A 12,173-nucleotide genomic window follows, 5' to 3' on the forward strand; every position below is an offset into this window, starting at 1 on the left:
ACATGTTCACATCCTAAATCTCTACCATTTACCTGTTATATAACCTGGTCAAAAAGATACAAAGTAGCATTATCCCTTAGTAAGGATTATGTGACTTGAATATTTAAAATACCTACCATCTTTAGATTTGTTTTCATATTTTGTTGGCATAATTCCCAGTAAGAAATATTATATTTACTTTGTAATCATTACCTTAAAAATATGTAATACAGTGCTTATAAATTAATTTTTCTTTGCTTCTATTTCATTAAAACCATGTTGACACTGATCTTTTTTTTTTTTAAGTGAAAGGAGGAGAGATAGAAAGACAGACTCCCTCATGTACCCCAACCAGGATCCACTCAGCAACCCCCATCTAGGGCCAATGCTTGAATCAAGAGACCTATACTCAGTGCCTGGGGCCAATGCTCTGAGGGGGAGAGAAAGAGAAGAGGGAGAGGAAGGGGAAGAGAAGCAGATGGTTGCTTCTCATGTGTGCCCAGACTAGGGATCAAACCCAGAACATCTGTACCTGGCCAATGCTCTATCCTCTGAGCCAATAGGCCAGGCTAACACTGATCATTTAAACTGGTTTCATGATGTACCAATGGGTTACAACCCACACTTCGGAAAACACTGGCCTCAAAATGTTTTTTTTTTTTTGCATCCCATACTCAAATCACATCATTACTAGCCACTATTCCCTCAACTTTCATTTTTATTATTCCCTCTGCTTGAGCTGATTGTTAATATCGTGTCACTCCTTGATAGTCCAGAGGAAATAATAACCATTACTTCCTCTACTCATCCATATAGCACTTTGTCTATAAAATATTTATCTATTACTCAAAAAGAATATAAACTTCTTGATGATAAAAAAAAAAACAGGTATTACTTATCTATGTATCCTTGTGAAATGGTTTGTTCATAAGAGGTATAGATTAAGTTTTAATTTATTATTATAGAGAAAAGAGAGGAGATATCTGAGGAGAGAACCTTGTTGAGTACCTTCTCCTAGGGCCCCGTTCTGGCATCCTCACGCTTCAATTCTCCCTTCATATCTATTTGCCAAAGCTTCCATGAAAATCTTTAAGGCAGAACATTATGTCTCCTTGTTTGGGACACAAAGATTTAGGCTACTAATTATTTGGACACATTGACTTGAGCTTTTTCATGGTGAGAGGTGGGGATGAAAAGGTCTGGAGAAGAAAAAATAAATTTGAGAAAGAAACTAAGATGTATCTAGGACTTAGCTCTGGGTAAAATAATAGAAACATTCCTACACTGGTCACTTTGGATTGCTAAATGACAGAATCCAATAAAGAAAATATGAAATAAATTAACAGAGCAAGCATTTTATCTTCAAATAGTTATAGTTTATTTCATTTTTTCAGGCCCTAGAAAAACTTTTCTCTGATGGAAATGACCCCTGAAAACAGTGACATTCTGACACTATGTGTGATACATACTTTTGCAAAGTCTGATTTCCATGTCACAATGGCTCTGTTTTGATTACTGGTTTCATAATGCCTCCAAGCCAAATTAAACTACTGACGTTTCTAATGGTCTTATGTCCACTTTGTAAATTATCATAAACAATATTAATTCAACCAAATAAATCTGCCTCTATATGACTTGCTATACAACTAGGGGCATGATATCAAAATATACAGGAAAAAAACTTTTTGGACAACAATAAATGTTTCAGAAGACCACTTTCTACATGAATTTTTAACTACATGATGTAATAAAGTACAGTACACCTAGTTCCATAAAGGCAATTTGCTCCTCAGAAAACACTGCTCAGTTCCTGAGTATAAAGGAAACATCAAAGCCCCCAAATCCAAATTTGGGTCTTTTCTCAGGCATAGATGGCTAAGGATGATCTACACTGGTGGTCAGTGGGGTATGGGGAACCTGCATGCCCTAACTGGGCCTCAATTTATTTATTTTAAAATGAGATGATTAAACTTGTATTTCTTATAGCCTTTCTATCTATAATGGTTGATGATGCTCTGCCCTTAAATCTCTTTCATCTCAATTTCTTAATCTCAAAAAATTTGAAATAAGTTTATAAAATTCTTTGATATCTTTCAATGTTTGTTATTCAACATGATAACAGTACTATTCACTAAACCTGAATTTTATCATTTTAGTTTTCCCTTAGAGGCTAAGTTTTATGAGAGCCTTAATTTGCATCACCAGAAGGCAATTTAATAAAAATGGAACCCCTTTTGGAAATAAATTATAATTGGTGGGGTAGGGCAGATAACCTTATGTAAAAAAACAAAACCAAAAACCAGAAAGCTAAACTTAGAAGAGGTCAAAGGGTTCTGGGTCTAAAGAATGTTGTCGTTAATGCTGAGAAACTGGTCCTGGCTTTTTATGCACTAAAAGTAGAAGTTTCCAATGGCAACTTTCCATATCCCCAGCCTCTTGACCCAATATCTATTGTACCATTTGTCCTGTTACCTTGAAGCACAATCCACTGCATGGCAATTAGACAAACAGGTGCAGAGCATCATCCATCCTGATTCAGGAAGATTTATCTTTGGAGACAACTCCAGTATATGGGATGCAAGACATATAGCTTAGAAAACTAGTGAACACCATTTCACAAACAAAAAATATGGTATGAAGAGAAACATCTCATTTCAGTCAGGAGAATAAGTGAAGCCAAACAGGAGAAAGACTGGGAGAGGTGCCTAATATAATATGATAAACAATAGGTTTGTCTTTGACAAATTTCTTTATAATTATCTTCCTGTCAAAAACTTTATTCAACACTTTCACAATAAATAATTTCTAACAGGAAATATTTCTGTTAAGGTTCTGACTTTTAATAAATTTTTTAATTATACAAATAACAGCCATTTCTCTTTTAAAAAATATTTATTGATTTTATAGAGAGAGAAGGAGAGAGAGGGAAAGAAAGAAACACCAATCTGTTCCTATATGTGCCCTAGCTGGGAATTGAACCGGCAACCTCTGCTGAACACTCTGGCCAAGGAAACAACACCTATTTCTTTATTATTATTATTATTATTATTATTATTATTATTATTATTATAGCAAGCACTGGGGATGACAAAAATGAATAAGAAATAGACCCTGCTTTTAGAGACCTTACCATGTATAGGTTTAAACTGTTGTTAAAATAACAATAACCATCATATACCCACTCATGCCAGCTAGGCACTGAGCTCAGCGGGCAACATGCCTAAGTTCCCTCCATGTGCCATGAGAGTAAGGTGATCTCGCTCTATCCATGCATCATATCCCTGCCCCCCTCCAAAAATGGACATAGCAGCAATTCAAATAATAGGCAGAGATATTTAACAACTTCAGGACTGTCTGCAGTCAACACACAAGAATTATTCAATAATGAAAGAGTGCAATGAACCATATGTAAAAATGGAAGAAACTGTGTAAATCACCTTCAGTGTACTGTTGGACAGACACTGTGACACTATGAAATCCACGATGCTGTACACCCCACATGCAGCATCTCAAAAATGACTCAAATAAATGTGTTACTTAAATGTCTTAAGATTTTCTAGCAAAAGACCTTGCAAAACATCAACTTGCAAAACTTAAGAAGACATCATAACCTTCTAGATATCATTAACAAAATGTACATTTTGATCTAAAATTTAAAAACAAAAACAGATTGACTTTCCTTGTAGTATTTCACAACCTCTGATTACATCATTAAAATGCTTTTCTTTTTTTCCCCCACCTATGATAAGCTTCTGTTTCCTTACCCTGGGCATTTGAATCTTTTATATGCTCCGGCTCTATTCACTGCCTGTTATTCAGACACTGAAATCCCAAATGTTAATTGTTCTTCCAAGTACATTGACAAAACAGCAGCTAAATAAGGGTAGACCAGACTGTGGTAGACTCTGACATGCATTTATGGAACAATGGGACTCTGAGAGACAGCCTTGTAGCTCACAGGAAGACATAAGATGTGCTATTTTGACTGCTTCATAGCAGAATGGGGAACACACGCACACAAGGGAATTATGCATTTTACTTAGTTTTGCCCAAGTCCTCAAGGCAACAGAATCTTGTGATGTCATCATGAACTTTCCATTTCCATTGACATAAAGGCTAAATAATTCTAATGAGATCACAAAGAAAAAAGAAATTTCCTTTGATTCCATAAGAAATGTTACCCTCAATGAGACCTGCACAAAAAATGCCAGAATCCTTCCTGACAGGGTATATGTCACCGTGCTGATGCACAGTGGGTGACACCCTCCCTAATGCAATTCAAATCAGCCAAAAGACAGCATTCACAATTTAGGTTGGATAAAAAAGATACAGAATATTGAGCTCAACAAATTTTCTTTTTTTAAAAAGAAAATCATTTAAACATATATTTCTTCAGGGACATTCAAATTTTTACTCGTGTCTGTTCACTATGTTCCCAGTATTTTTGCCCTTGTTGAGTTGGTCATCAGAACCCAGAGGAAGGGACAGGAAGCTTTCACTCACAGCAATGCAGTGCAGCTCCAGCTTTTGTTTTTAAGGTGCAGTGATTTCAGTCTCTAAATGTAACTTCAGGCAGTCTGAAAAGAAATAGGTTAAAATCTCTTTCAGTTATAATTGGTATTTCAGATTTAATTAAAAATTAAACTTTCATAATGTTTCACCATCCAAAGTAATGCATTATCAGTCAAGCGTGGCTTTTTTTTTTTTTTTCTGCTACGGGAAAAAAAAAAAAAAAAGAAACCTTCTTCCCAGAGTAGGGTTTTTAATGAAAAGAAAAGGATCTAAAGAGGAAGAAAAAAAAAAAAAAGCAATTCTAAAAAACAAAATATGCCTCCATGTTAAGGACTTCATAATGATATGACTAGAAGCTCAGTGTCTCTGTATTTTAGAAATATTCTATCTGATTAAAAAAAACAACTTTAAACCATTTCACAGCTTAAAGACTATATAAAATGTTAATTTAAGAGAATAGAAAATTTATGATCACATGTTAAAGGAAAACTGTGACTTTAAATAGAATTGGAAATAAATGTTAGATCCACTACTTCAAATAAGTGAATTGGTGGTGGCGCAAATGGTAGAGTGGAGGTGATCAGACTTATTTAGCAATACAAAATGCCCACCGCAATGCACTTCGGGTTTAGTGTGCCCCATTCCACATCACACTGTGTATCTAGTCACACATAGCCACGGCTGTTTGAAGCAGCACAGGAAGACCATCAGGGTTTGAACCAGACCTCCTTGTTTAAATAACTGTAATCACATTTTTAAATGCGTACTTTGAATCTTCAAATTTAGAGTCCAAGCATTCAAATCTCTAAGTACGTCCATAAATATTTGCACTTTAAACATTATACTATTTTTTCAATCCTTTCTTCATATGACACCCTCTAAAAAAAGATAATAGTTCAAAAAAAAAAAAACCCACACTGGATTAGGTCATCTCTATTTTTAGCTTCAAATAACTGACATGACAGAATTTAGAAATATACAGTTTTTAAAATGAAAAATGGAGACAATGCTATTACCTTTCTTTTACTTTACAGCATGGCAATGCATTTTTTATATACTTGTAAAACTAAAGTGGTGTGTTTATGTCCACCTTCACATTAGTACATGGTAATATTTTAATATCTCCCCATGAGAGGATGATCATAAATCACCCCTGAAATTGTGTCTATTATTAGAAAATGCATCTATTTCTCACTTGTAAATTCTGTTTTCTTTTTCCCTTGAAGCATATGGAGGAATATTTTGAGTATTGTGTCTATTTGATGTATATAGATTTTAAATGCAAATTGGCTCAGATTCCCTAAATCTATCCATGAATGAATAAAAAAAAAATCACTGACATTGACTAAACTTTCCCCCTGTTTCTCACATGCCTGAATTAGACTAAAAATGTACCAGTGTAAAGACAGAAATTATGGAGGCGTCACCAGGAACAACTGAATGAGAGGAAGGGAGTATGCATATTTCCTTATAAGGCATCAAAACATTCATAAAATAAACTGATAAAAATAACCCATGCTCATAAATTATATGAAACAATAATTACCAATAACAACTCAGAAATATAAAAACTGTCCACCGCTACATAAATCTAAATCACCAATTGATATTGTTCTACTCACCATTCAAATATGGTTAGTGAAACTGATTCACTGTCTAGTCAGACAAGAAATGGTGATGGAAAGTAGACTATATATATATATACGACTTAACTGACAACTGGTAGTTCAATTTAATCAGTCAGATTTCCTTTTTCTTAATTCACCTGATATGAAGTGAACTGAACCCTCATTTCAAAATAATAAAGCCATTTCTATGGATAGACAGTCTAAGTTACAGTCTCTCTACCTCTCCTCCTGGCATTCCTCCTCCTTTGACTTTTCACTTCTCTGTCATTGCCATTCTTCCTTACTTTCACTTTCTTCCTTATTTATTTTTTCGCTCTCTTTTTTTCCCCATGGTGAGGGTAATGAAGCTCAAAAATAACATCTTGTATCCTGTTGAGGGAAACTTGGTCACAACTATCCTTCCAGATGACAAAGTCATTCTTAAATGTCTGTTTCCCAGTCCAAAGAAAACAGAGCAATTGAGAAAATAGAGACGCAACATCACTTAACCACTATCAGCACTACCACTTTTAATTCCCAAGCTACATTCATCACAAAGAAGACTGAAGTTTATTTACATTATCCCCTAACCTCAAATAGGACCACAAATAAGACTAATAACAGGACCATTTTGTGGCACTCAGGCAAATGGCTGGGCAAAACAGATGGATCTTACTTTGCGCCAGGACTCAAAAAATACAGTCGCCAACTCACTGTTGGCGATTACATATGTTGGCCCAAAGATGGACCTGGAAGTGAGACCAGTTGTCTTTGAATGCTGTTACTATTCATATCTGCCTCATAAGAAAATCATTAACTCTGTCACTATGTAGTGGGATTAATACTGGGTAGAAACTGTTTGGAAGAATGGTCATCAAAGAAATGGAATATTATGAAGGCATGTCAAATTAAATTAAGGAGCAGAAAGTTATAACTAAAACTTTATTTTTAGCAATATTGTCTACTTTATAACTTCCTTTATTTTCTCTCTCAAGTTCAGTACTGTTTGCTGAACCCACTTTTAAAATAGAATTCCAGAGTATGTGTCATCAATAAAAATGTTACCTTCAGGTTCCAAAATCTCTTAAAATTTTTTAAGTTACTCAGATCAATCTCTGTCATTAAAAAATTGACCACCAGTGTCACATTTCTTTAATTGGGATCAAACTAGGTAAGGCTTTGTAGATTCTAGTCAACACCCAGTGCATCACTGGGATACAGCTCAATAATCAATGCAAATTACAAAGCCCAGAAGAACACTTCTCTGGGTGGGGACCCGTTAGCAAAGGACTGGATATTCTGCATTAAAAAGTCTGAATGGCTTTCCAGAGAGGTAACCTATCCTGTAAGTCACATGGCCAAAATGCAAAGTCCTCAAATAATTTTAAAAAATGTGAAGGTGGGTGAGGAACTATAGATCTTAACATTGACTAGGAAAAAAGGGCTGCTCTGACCATACTCTACTTTGTAAAATCCTCTTAAGATAAAAGTTTTAGATATCACCATGTCACAGAACTTCAAGAATACAACAAAGCACTCTGCTTTAGGAAGACTATCCTATTCAGGCACTGCTCTTGATGCTTTCCCATCTATTCAGCACCCACTGCGTTTTGCTCAGATTCTGTCTGACAGTTTACTCACCTTGCTATGATTAATTCATTCTGACACTGTTTTTAATTTTATTTTTAAGAGACATGTCCTTTTCTGTGGTCAGCAGAGAGAGCAAATTATAATATTTTAATTATTTCTCTTATTCTTTTTTCTTTTCATTTAAAAATACTTTTACTATAAAAAATCTCAAACATATGCAAGAATAAAGAGCATAATAAAATGGCCTCCCTTACACTCATTCCCCATAGTCAATATCAAATTACCAAAATGTAATAGTTAATTTTCTGAACTTACAATACATTCTATTAATCTGTATGCCAATACTATACTCTCTTCTTTACTATAGTTTTTGCAGTTAAGGTTTATCACCAGAAATGTAAGTTATGTAACTTTGTTCTCCTTCTCAGAATTATCTTACTGTCCTGGGTCTTTTGTATATTCATATAAATTTTAAGATCTGACTCTTGCTGGTTGGCTCAGTGGTGGAGTGTAGGCCAGCATGTGGACTTCCCAGGTTCAATTACTGGTCAGGGTACACAGGAGAAGCGCCCATCTGCTTCTCCACCCTTCCCCCTCTCACAACTCTCTCTCTTTCTCTCTCTCTCTCTTCTCCTATCCTCCTGTAGCCAGAGCTCAATTAGAGCGAGTTGGCCACGGGAGCTGAGGATGCCTCCATGGCCTCTGCCTCAAGTGCTAAAAAATGGCTCTAGTTGCAACAGAGCAAGGGGCCCAGATGAGCAGGGCATTGTCCCCTAGTGGACTTGCTGAGCGGTTCCCCAATGGGGTGCTTGTGGGAGTCTGTCTGCTTCCCCGTCCTCTCACTAAAATTTAAAACATGAAATAATAAATAAGTAAATAGATTTAAAGATCTGTGGGTATAGCACAGAGTGCATCCCTAGCAGCTGTGGCTGATGCAATGCTGTGAGAATACTCCAGCTCCTGGAACCCTCCTGGGCACACCCAGGAAGGGAGCTCGTTTGCTGTAAGGAAGTGACTCAGTGCCAACCACGCAGCTCCCTGATCTTTTCAGCCATTGGCTATGAAGGACATGCTGCGTAACACCCTATAGGCTGAACCTGTGTATATAAGCTAGCTTACTTCCTGAATAAAGTCAATCTGCGTCTCTGAACCTGATCCCCGGAGTCGGGTCTCTGCGTCTCCGTCATCCTCACCCCCGGTTGGCCTTGTCCACATACTGGCGCCCAAAAAGGGACCTAAGTGGCATCCAAGGACGGGTGAGTGACCCTCTGCAATGGGAAACCGTCTCCCCCACTCTCGAGCCCTGCATGCCCTGTTGCAGAGTAGGCGTTTGAAGTTTATGAAAACGATCTCTGTAGTTACTGGGAGATTCTCTCTGATTTCAATCCCTGGATTGAGGACGCGCCCCTCTGGGACTTGGATACTTGGGCCCAAGCTCTCCGACGCGTTCGTTCAGCCAAGGTGCATGGGGGGCAAACCTTCCCTCTCAGCCTCACTCCTGCCTTACTGGAAAAACATGCCTGCTTCACCAGTGCACCTGCTGGGGACCCTCTGCAGGTCCCTAAGGTCCTACAGGCTACTTCTTTTTCAGAGGAGCCCCTACCTCCGTATTTGCCTCCCCCTGTAGAGGAAGAAAAGGGTTGGGCTACCGAGCATGGTGGACTTGAGGCCGAGTGTGCAGAAACAAAACTAGATACGTTAGAAACTGCGCCATTAGCTCCGCCACCCGAAGAAACGGAAGTCACTAGTTCCACATTCCCTGCCAGGGCTCATGACCCACCCCAGCCTCTCAGACGCCATTTTCTACCCCAGCTTTAACTCCAACACGTGTTCCTGCTGCAGACCATGGGCCAGCCTATACGCCCCCATCTGTCTTTTTTCTTTTCCCTCCTCGTTTGTCTGTCTGTCTCGTCTATTTTTCTGTATCTATCGCTCTCTCTCTCTTCTCCTCCCCTCTCTCTGAAATGATGCTGGAAGGATGCAGCCACAGCACAGTGGCAGGGATCACACCCTCTTTAAACACAAGAGAGAGGTTATGCCTGTGATTTTCAGTCAATTTGGATCCCAGGAACCCCCAACCTGCTTGACAGGGTTTCTTGGGCACCCACTAAGTGATTCAGTCTTCACCTGTCCAAAGCCACAGCCCTGGCCTGCTCCACACCAACTACACCTGAGGGGAGGAGGTCCTCAGCGCTCCAGAAGAAGACCTTGCAGCCTGCGTGCACAACCCATCACCTGGGGGGATGTGGAGGCTTTGGCGGGGCAGGCCCAGAGAACTGCCCCTGATGGGCCCCCAGGCCCTGGTGCTCTGTTCTTGCTTGTGTGTGCTATAGTGACCACTGACTCCCAGATCGGGTGGACCCCCACGTCTGGGCTGCTTTTCCCCACCCTGGCATAATTATGCCTGCTGAAGTTTCTAGCAGTATGTTCCAGTAACTGCTTCCTTAGTCTCCCTTGTGACAATAGTGGCCAGGAATCCCAACAGTGAAACATCACTAAATGGGGTAACCTCAGTGACTCAATGCTACTTAAGTTTAATAACACCATCCCCTCGGAGGGGTGGGTCCTTCTTCAAAATCATACTATGGGGGACTTTGCTGAAAATGGTACTACCAACCAAGGCTCAGTACTTGGCCTACAAGCCCTCCTCCCCCTAGCTACCAACAGCTGGGCCCGCCCCGCTAACCTTACCTTCCCAGGGACACCTCTTTGCCCATTCCTGTATGATGAGCATCTAAGAACACTCGAGAGAAGGAATTCCCTGGAGAGACTGCCGCATTGCCTCTGACCCAGATGTGCAGACCATCAACCTCGGAGTTTGGCATCGGAAGCTGAGAGATGGAGTGTAACCATATGCAGTACACACCCCGCAGCAAGCCATTCATTCCATGTTTGGACACTGGGACCTTTGTGGGAAGGGGGCGTGCATGGACCTACATCCATTTTTTACAATCAAAATGGAACTATGTTTAACAGCACCTGGAAGGTCTCTGTAAGACAATGGGAGGGAAATGACATCCCGACCCCAAGTAGGAATCTCCTGTTTAAGAACCCTGTTCTATCTCCTAACTAGTCAAACATTACAGAAGCTTGCCTTATTGTTTAATCCAACTAATCTATTAGCATATAGTATAATAGGTATTATACTTGTTTTAGTTCTACTAGGGTTCCATTGCATAATGCGTAGCATTCAGAAGTTACAACAACAACAAGCTGTCATTCATCAAGTCCAATTGGCCCTAATTAAAAGAGAAGGGGGAAATGTGGGTGGAGCACAGAGCACATTCCTAGCAGCTGTGGCTGATGCAATGCTGTGAGAATACTTCAGCGCCTGGAACCCTTCTGGGCATACTCAGGAAGGGAGCTCGCCCACAGTAAGAAAGTGACTCAGTGCCAACCACGCAGCTCCCTAATCTTTTCAGCCATTGGCTATGAAGGACACGCTGTAACACCCTATAGGCTGAACCTGTGTATATAAGCTAGCTTACTTCCTGAATAAAGCAGATCTGCATCACTGAACCTGGTCCCCAGAGTCAGGTCTCTGCATCTCTGTTGTCCTCACCCCCGGTGGGCTTTGTCCACAAAGATCAGCTTGCCAATTTCTACAAAAATGCCTTTCTTCTTTTTGATGTTGAAGTAATTTTATTTTTGTTGCTAGTATATATAAATACAATTGATATTGTATAATGCTCTAATATCCAGTAAAGTTGCTGAACTCATTTATTAGTGTTAATGTGTATAAATGTGTGTCAAAGCATTCCTTAAGATTTTCTACATATATTTTCTGCAAATAAAAAGTTTTATTTTTTTTTTCTTTTCAATCTGGATGCCTTTGATTACTTTCTTTTCTGTTCTATTCTTCCTTTTCCTTTTGTTTTCTTTTTATTTATTTGTTTTTCTAACTTTCTAAACGTATACTCCAGTACAATGTTGAATAGAAGAGATGAGATATGATAATTCTGCCTTGCTCCTAGTCTTCAAGTTAAAGCAGTCAGTCTTTCATCGTTACATATGATGTTAGCCATAGGTTTTCATAGATGGCCTTTATCAAGTTACAGAAGTTATCTTTTTCCCCCACTTTGTTGAAAGTTACCATCATGGATAGATACTGACTTCCTCAAATATATTTTTGTGTCTTTATTCAGATAGTCATGTTGTTTTATCATTTATTCTACTAACATGGTATATTATTTAATTGATTACTGGATGTTAAATCAACCTGGCATTCTAGGCTAAATTTTATTTGTCTGAGTGTATAATATACTGCTCACAAAAATTAAGGGATATTTTATAGCTTCATATTCATTTTTGATATATCCCCTAGTTTTTGTGAGCAGTGTACTTCTACAGATTGTTGCATTTGGTTTGTAAATATTTTTTTTGAAGATTTTGGTGTCTATACTCATAAATAATACTATTTTTTGTTTGTTTATTTAGATGTTTTTGTCTGGCTTTGGTCTCAGGGTAATACTGTTCTGATAGAAT

General features: G+C 38.5%; 1 protein-coding gene across 8 annotated transcripts in view; it reads right to left on the reverse strand.

Moving 5' to 3' along the window:
- ZBTB20 (zinc finger and BTB domain containing 20) overlaps positions 1–12,173 on the reverse strand; it is an 895,053-nt gene that overhangs the window by 548,813 nt on the left and 334,067 nt on the right. For 5 of the 8 annotated variants that reach the window (XM_066347050.1, XM_066347049.1, XM_066347062.1 and 2 more), the window contains exon 4: positions 4,483–4,556. The exons of the other annotated variants lie outside the window; for them this stretch is intronic. The gene's annotated coding sequence lies outside the window, so the exon portion shown is untranslated. The remainder of the gene's footprint in view (positions 1–4,482; positions 4,557–12,173) is intronic. 8 annotated transcript variants of the gene reach the window in all.

Source organism: Saccopteryx leptura, chromosome 8, assembly GCF_036850995.1.
Source record: "Saccopteryx leptura isolate mSacLep1 chromosome 8, mSacLep1_pri_phased_curated, whole genome shotgun sequence".
Taxonomy (NCBI): domain Eukaryota; kingdom Metazoa; phylum Chordata; class Mammalia; order Chiroptera; family Emballonuridae; genus Saccopteryx; species Saccopteryx leptura.